The following is an 8,029-nucleotide window of genomic DNA, read 5'->3' on the forward strand; positions in this document are numbered from 1 at the left end:
GATGTGTGACATCACCACCCCACGCGGAGAGGCAGCAGCCGACAGCAGGGAGCTGGAGGGATGGGCTAATGCTTCAGCTCAAAGAGACAGGCAGTACCTCTGCCAGTAGCTTCCATAGCTGCAGCTCCCAGCCCTCAGCGCCAGCAGCTGCTGCGCAGGGAGGAAGACCTGAGAAACCACATGACCGGAGCAGGGCTAGCAAACCTTGCAAAAACCATTGCCTCTGGTTTCTGCAGCGAGTGGGCCTTGGGGCTTTGACCCTTGCCAGCTTTCCCCACAGGGCTGATGCCCCAAGACATGGCAAGCACACCCCAGCTCACAAACTTCTGAAGATTGTCAGATGCAGCTTGGAGGATCCATAAGTTTAAAGATGAATTGGAGACACACATCTCTTAGAACTAAAAAGACCTCAGGAGGCCATCTAGTCCAGCCCCCTGCCCTCTTGGGAGGGCCAAGTACCATCCCTGACATCTATTTGCCCACTCCCTAAATGGCCTCCTCAAGGATTGAGCTCACAACCCCAGGTTTAGCAGGCCAATGCTCAAACCACTGAGCTATCCCTCCCCCAGGGGTTTGACCCCCGCCCCAGCTCTATTATGTCATGGCCCAAAGGGGGCCCTGAGCTCACATGGGCCCACCTGGAGCTATAGCAGCAGACACTTGTGAAACTACTGGGTTCAGCAACAGGCGAAGGAGCTTTCAGTACAGGGCAATAAGAGAAAACAACAGCAACAGGCGTAAGTCCAGCAAAAGCCGAAAGGAACTGTTTGTCTTCCTATTAACAGCACCACAGCTATTCCACTTCTCAACAAAAAACCCCTCATCTACACTCCCGATTTACTCACTTTAACTACCTATTTTTAATGCACTTGTCTATAATGAACCGTGCTACAGCACTCAGATTGAATATTTGAAAACCACTTGGCCCTGCTGCGAGATGTAACCTCTCTAAAGAGCATTTCCTTCCAGACTGGTCAAACTCTCAAACAAGCTCACAGGAAGAACTGTTTTAGCATCACGGCAACAGTTTTCTAAACGACTTGGGAAAGTGACTGTTTGGGTTGAGAACACTTCAGAACAAGGTGTTTCTACGTTCCCATCACTTCGAGAAAGGTGACATTCGCCCACGCATGAGTGAGCGTTCAAAGAGAGGGTCTAAGACTAGCATAACAGGAGAGCTGCAGGGCACCAGCGAAGTGAATTTTGGCAGAGATGTGGAGAGCCAACACAGCAAGAGGCTAAGCTCTGTCAAAATTGGCTGATCACCCCAGGATGCACTCGGAGACGACGACATCACACACCTACAACCACTTGCTGAGCACTTCCCCCCCCCGCCCCCCATAACACACTGACACAGAAACCCAGAATGCTACAGGGGTGCAGGAACTGTGGGATAGGTACCCACAATGCACTGCTGACACAGTCACACCCAGTAAAAGCAATGTACAGTAATCTCCTGGTACGCGCCATTAACACGAGTTAAGTGCGAATCGAAAGCACATCAGCCCCTGGCTCCCCCAGCTGGGAGAAACCACGCTGCTGCGTCTCTCTGCCCACCAGGCTCCCCCAGCTCAGGAAGGCCAGGGGGGCAAACACCTATATGGCTGCAATGGTGCTGGTCAGTTTCCCGGCTCCTGGCAGTGGAGGGGATTCCCTGGCTCCCCTCCACTCGCTCTCTCGTCAGCTTCCTGGCTCCCCAACCTTACGCAGCAAATCTGACTTGCACGGAGGTTGCGTTCTCGTAAGCCTTGCATAAGTTGGGGGTCTACTGCAGACTAGGTCAACTTTCTGGACACATGTGGACACTCACCATCAACTTTATAAAACCGAGCAGTAAAACGTCGACTTTAATAAATCTGACTTTATTTCGTAGTATAGAAACAGCCAAAGAGATACCACAGGTGGGAACTGAGGTGTATCAGCAGAAAGATGAAGACGTGAATAGCTCCTTCTCAAGTTAAACATATCCAAAACCAACCTAACAGGGACTTCATTTCCATAGCACTCAAGTCATGGGAGCTATTTTATAAACCACCTGAATGCACTTAATACCAGCTTCAGGGTCTACAGTCTTCTGACCATAAACAGCTGTGAAACAAATTCATGAGACCTTAAAATAAACAGCAATATCCCGATGCCAGAACTAGCATTGTTTTGTTATTTTCTCATCGCTCCTATTTAACTATGCAGCTCAGTGGGTGCAAACAGCAGGTCTACACAGTTGTCAATGTCCATATATGTCTCTAAAATCTACATGACAGGTCTATTTCAGGGACATTCCCCTCATCCTTTGAAAGCACAAGTCACAATGGAAATGTCTTGCAACACCGCTCAAAGGGAGGCACTTTCATGGCAGCATTCCATAGCTTAGCAATATTCAGCTAATGGTGCAACTTGCCAACTTAACTTCCCTTAGCCAGGTCCAAGGCTTAAGCAAACTGAGAGAGACGTGTTTGTTATTACCTCGGTACATGGCTATTTAGTGATAAGCCTGCAAGCCAATCCTCAGGTGGGCTTCTTCCCTGCTTCCCCCAGCCAGGGTAAATATATATTGCCCCCGAGTCCCAATGGAATCAACAGAACTCAGCACAAGCATTTGGGGATAACTAAGATTGTAACATCAAGGCTTAAGGTATTCCCCTCTGTAGAGAAGGAGTCTCTCTGAACATAATACCTGTTTCTCTCTGAAGATAATACCTAGCAGAACAGATCCCTTATTCTGATCTCTACTCTTGAGGGCATCATGAAATAAAAGGTCATTATGCGTGGGTCCCTAATTACTGCGGAGGCAAAATCCACCTCCTTTCTCTCTATCCCACCCAGCGTCAGCACTACTTCTCTTCCTGACCCTCCGGAACATGTCCACAAAACTCAGCCTGCAAATGCTGGCAAACTTTCCCCCCACCCCACCCTTCACAGGTCACACTCACACAGGCTACAGGACCACCTATCAGCTCCACAGCAGCAGCACTGGCAAGTCTTAGGCACTTACCTAAAATGTTAAGCTACGAGACTTCAACATGACAGTTTCTCATGAATTAGTTCCCGCCAAATTCAGGCCTACTCCGCACATGTTTTGCCAGTCTAACCAGCCAAAAAGGCCCTCCTAGGGTACATCTATACTTAGGGGTATCAGCATGCCGCGACTGATCTTCCAGAGTTTAATTTTGCCATGTGTGAAGACACGGTTTTACAAAAAAAAAAAAAAAAAAAAAAATTGATCTCTCTGGGCTTAGCCATCAACTGTGGTACTTCATGCTGACGTGGAGTAAGGGAAGTTGGCATGAGCCTGAAGATCCCTGTTCTACACCGGGGAACAAAGTTAACCCTGATACATCAATTCTAGCTACAGTAACAGCCTGGCTAGAATTGCACACCTGGGATCGACTTTGATTCCTAGTATAGATGTATCTTAAGCCTGCAAAAAAAAAAAAAAAAAAAAAGTATCCATGTTCTTGCTGGTATGGCTTACACCAATTCCACACACAAATTAAAGCTGTGTCTGCACTAGGGACGCTTTCCCAGCAAAGGACTCTGGCGCACTCTCTGAGCAAAGGATACGCAGTGTGAATTATTTCACATTTTTGCTGGAATCGCCTACTCCAGACACACATCTCCCCAAGCAGTACACACCACAGCAGCAGACACTCTTATGTAGGAAAGCGTCTCCCGAACACTTGGCCTAAAAGTCCTCTCTCCTTTAAATAATTCTGCCAGATTACTACTCCATATTTTAAAACTACAATTTCTAGCACCTAGAATTTCCCATGCCTCCAACCCCCGGCCCCACACCCACCAACCCACTCCTGCACCCTCCCTTTCAGACCCCTCCCCAATCCAAGCCTGTTCTCTCCCATTCAGACCCCTCACCCTCACCCACTCCTGCGCACCCCCAAACCAGGGGTCTGCAACACTGCGCCTCCTTAAGGACTTTTTTGTGGCTCCTGATGCTATACTTAACAAAGTAACAAAAACTCCCGATTATTTTCAATAAATGGGAACATCAAAAAGCCCCACAAATGAATTCTCATCTACAGAGCGAAGGGTATGTGATCTCATAATGTTAGATAACTCTCTCTAGCATCCTCCAGAGAGAGGAGGTTCAGGAATGAAAGTCAGGACAACAGTGGTACCCACACACACATAAAGCATAAGGAAATAGAATATGTAAAAAGTTTGTGAACGTCCGACAGTAAACATGTATTGCATTACAAACCATTTGTGTGTGCTGTTCTTATAATAGGGGCTCTTCTTGCCATTTTAGTTTCTGACCCCTGCCCCAGACCCCACACCCCTGTCCCCAGCCCACTCCTGCAGTGTCACACACAAACCCCCCACCCCAGCCCACTCCCGCACTCTACCTCCCGTCCGGAGACCGCATTCTCAGCAGCTCCTTCGCATGTACCAAACTGCTCATTTCTGTCCCCACCCCAGAGCCTCTGTGAGGGTGGGTTTTTTTTTTTTGGTCTGTTTCTCACTCGCATATACGTCCCCCAACTGATTTTTCTGTGGGTCAGTGGTCCCAGACCAAAAAAGGGTTCCCATGTCTGACAATGCATGATAGTCACTGGGGAAACCCACTTCCTGTGACTTGCTACTCTAGAGGAAGCCTCTCTCTGTAATGAAGTGTCTAACTAGGACAGTTTCCACTGGAATCTGTAATACTCTTTGGCAGTGTTTCTCAACTTTTTTTTTAAAGTATCATTTAAAAAAAACTATGTACTTCCAGTACCTACAATTTCAGGCACTTTTTTTTCCTACCATTGCAACACAATTGTTTAAACAACTTAATTGTAACTGGCTGGTTGGAAGAACTTGCCTACAGGCAATAAACTTGCTATCGTACTTATGATTGTACAAAAAGGATAATTAAAAAAACAGATGAACATAAAATAAGTCCAATGTATATTCATAAACAAGGTTGAGAAATACCAGGTTAATGCACCCTCAGGAAGAGGTCTCCGTACCCCAAAGGGTACATGTACCCCTGGGTGAGAACCACTGCTCTAGGCCATGTTAGATTCCCTAGCTGTTGCAGGGAAAGTCATCCACCTAGGAATAAATCAGTGGAGAAGTGTGAACAAACCCACAGACCCAGGTTCAACCAGTGAGAAGTAAGGAGTAATGTTTTATCTATAAAAGCTGGTTGCAGGTAGCTGCGATTGTGGTTTATTCCACAGTACCAGAAATACAGGAAAAGTAATGTTATATTACCACCTTAAAAACAACAAGAAGTCCCGTGGCACCTTATAGACTAACGGACATTTCATACTACAAGCCTTTGTGGGCAAAGACCCACTTCATCAGATGCGTGAGTCTTTGCCCATGAAAGCTCATGCTCCAAAATATCCGTCAGTCTTCGAAGGCGCCACAGGACTTCTTGCTGTTTTTTAAGATACAGACTAACTCGGCCACCTCTCCCATACTTGTGATATTATCTGGATGTTAAAGTTGTAATCTATATACAGCTCCTTGCGTACTAAACACACGTCTGGCACCCAGCGCCGGGGTATCGATAAGCGCTGAAATATCTGGGGAAGCTTCAACCCCCTGCTCCTATGTTTCCCAAGTCCTGGTGTTAAAAAGCTCCCTTTTTCCTACTGCGAAAGGATTCTGGGTGGGGGTCTAGCGCAGAGCAGAGCCCAGGGTACCTCTCCCGCGATCAGGCAACGCCGCACGTCCAGCTCCAGCCGTCTAGGAATAAAGGGGTTATGAATGGGGGGGGCCCCCTTCCGCTTTCCTATTGCGCCTGGACGGCCGCTGAGCACCCCCGGGACCCCCTGCCCCGCTCCCCGCAGCCGCAGGGGATTCGTGCCCCCTGCCCGCGCCGCACGCCCCGGGCCGGGGGGCTGGAGACAGAGGCGGGGGGGGGGGGGCCGGGGGGCCCGCCCGTGTCTCCAGCCACGTTCCCACTGCTGGGCCCGGGCGCCCCTGCTGTACCCCCTCCCCCCCCGCGATGCACAGCGCCCCCGGGCTCCGGCTCCGACCCCACCCCGCCGCGGCTGCCGCCCACTCACCGGGGCAGGCCTGGGCCGGCTCCCCGCCGCAAGTCGCTCCGCGCAGGCTCCGAGCCCAGAGCAGCGAACCTGCCGCCACGTGAGGGGCGGGGCTTGGCGGGGGCGGGGCTTCGCGCCCCGGGGTCCCGCCTCCTCCACAGCCCGTCCGGCTCCTCCCCTCACAGCTGTGCCCCGCCCCGCCCCCTAAGCCCCGCCCCCTCAGCCTGGCCTGCAGTGCCCCAGGGCTCCCCCCGGGCAGCAGAAGTTGGGTGCAGAGAGCGCTGCAGCACCCACAGCTCTTGTGCCCGGTATCTCCACCACCAGCCCCCAGCCTCAGGCCCGGCCCCGCACCCAGCGGCTCCACTGCTGGCTGTAGGGTCTCAGCCCCACACCCCTGGGCTCTGCTCCTGGCCCAGCACACCCAGGGCTCTGCAGCTGCGCCCAGCTGTGGAGATGAGGGGCCCAGACAGGGTTGGGGGTGCACAGTTTAGCGCCCCCCCCAAAAGAAAAAATTGTTCCAGCACCACTGATCTCAGCCTTGCAGCACCTCAGGGGCTTCCACCCACACACACCTCAGCCCTGTCTCCCGATGTCGCTGGGCTTCCCCCAGCCCCGGTCTCAGCCCTGCCCCACAATGCTGTTGGAGCTATCCCCCATTTCAGGCCTGCTCTGCAGTATTACAGGAGTTTCTCCCCCATCTCTCTGTCCAGCCCTAGCTCAGAGAGATTACAAAAGCTGTTCTCCCTCTTCAGCTATCTGTTGTAGCTGTCTGACTGCATTGGGCTTGTGCTGCAATGTTACAGGCCTTACCCTGTTCAGCTATGGCATTTAGCTTCATTCATTAACTGAAAAAATCTTGGAGAACAAAAAGCAGTCCTGTGGCACCTTATAGACTAACAGATATTTTGGAGCATAAGCTTTCCTGGGCAAAGACCGGCTGCGTCAGATGCATGAGCGGGGAAAAAATCTAGATTCAGTTGCAGTAGGTTCAGCGTGCCAGCCTGCCCTCCTCTTCTCTGCAATTCAGCACACTATCCTGTAGCTTTCAAGCGAGATAAGCAAAGGCCATTGACACTGGAGTACCAGGAACAGGTTGTTCTGACTTGTATTTATTTTATTAAGAGCTCCTGTGGCTGATTCTGTGCAGGGAAGTGCTTCTTGCTTTCCCAAAGCCAGGCTTTTGGAATTGGCCCCTGAGCTTAGAGGCACACAGTGCTGTGGAAGAGAATTCTGAGAGTTAAAATCAGACAGCTTGATATTACTGGCTCTCTTCTTCCTCCGACAGTTCAATTTTTTCAAAATGTGCAGTATTGTAATTAAAGGTTTATTTAATAGCATAAAATGAAAAGTTCCTTACCCCATCATTAATAATACCTTCAATGATTATTTGTTTCAATATAAATCTAATTTTGGTGTAGACTGCAAACTTGGCCTGTTTATTTCCTTAAATCAGGATGTATGCCTCTGGGGCACAATATAAATATCTAATCTGTTCCACCATTGATATTGGGGCTGTGACAATACATTTTGTACTACATTCATCTGGGACTCTAAAACTAGGTGTCAGTTGCAGTTCTTCTTTTCAGTCAGTTTCACCTTCTTAGTCTCAGGCACTAACAACTTGGTGCAGCCTTTGGATTAGTAAGTACACCCATGGAACATTTAAATCCAAACCACCTAAAAACATTCCATGGGAACATTTTTGGTATTTCAGGTTTCCAAGAACTCTTATATCTGCTACAGTTTAGATCTAAATGACTTCCAATGTCTATTTACATACTGAAAATAGCCTGATATGCTAGTTTAATTTTACTTCTGTGAAAGATAGTCTGGTTTAGCCAGCGTACTCTCTCTGTGCAGTTCAATGCATGTGACTGTGTCATTTCTCCTTGGAACTGCTAAACGTTAAGTTCAAATCTGCAGAAGATATGTAAAGCCCCTGCTCCACCTGCCCCTTTTTCTGAATCCTCTACATTGACAATTTGTAGAGAGCGCTAACGGCAGATTCCTTACAGCTCCGGTTTTGATTTAGC

At 49.3% G+C, this 8,029-nt stretch overlaps 1 protein-coding gene across 2 annotated transcripts in view; it reads right to left on the reverse strand.

Annotated features, from left to right (window-relative positions):
• The window catches only part of KIAA0513 (KIAA0513 ortholog), a 78,690-nt gene extending 72,544 nt beyond the window's left edge, over positions 1–6,146 (reverse strand). Inside the window, exons 1-2 of one of the 2 annotated variants that reach the window (XM_075008959.1) lie at positions 6,018–6,033; positions 5,652–5,694 (exon numbers count right to left, since the gene is read on the reverse strand). The gene's annotated coding sequence lies outside the window, so the exon portion shown is untranslated. Of the gene's footprint in view, positions 1–5,651; positions 5,695–6,017 lie in introns of both variants that reach the window. The other variant, XM_075008958.1, reaches the window with a different exon arrangement.
• Positions 6,147–8,029: the final 1,883 nt, after the last annotated feature.

The sequence above is a fragment of the Carettochelys insculpta genome, chromosome 14, assembly GCF_033958435.1.
Source record: "Carettochelys insculpta isolate YL-2023 chromosome 14, ASM3395843v1, whole genome shotgun sequence".
Taxonomy (NCBI): domain Eukaryota; kingdom Metazoa; phylum Chordata; order Testudines; family Carettochelyidae; genus Carettochelys; species Carettochelys insculpta.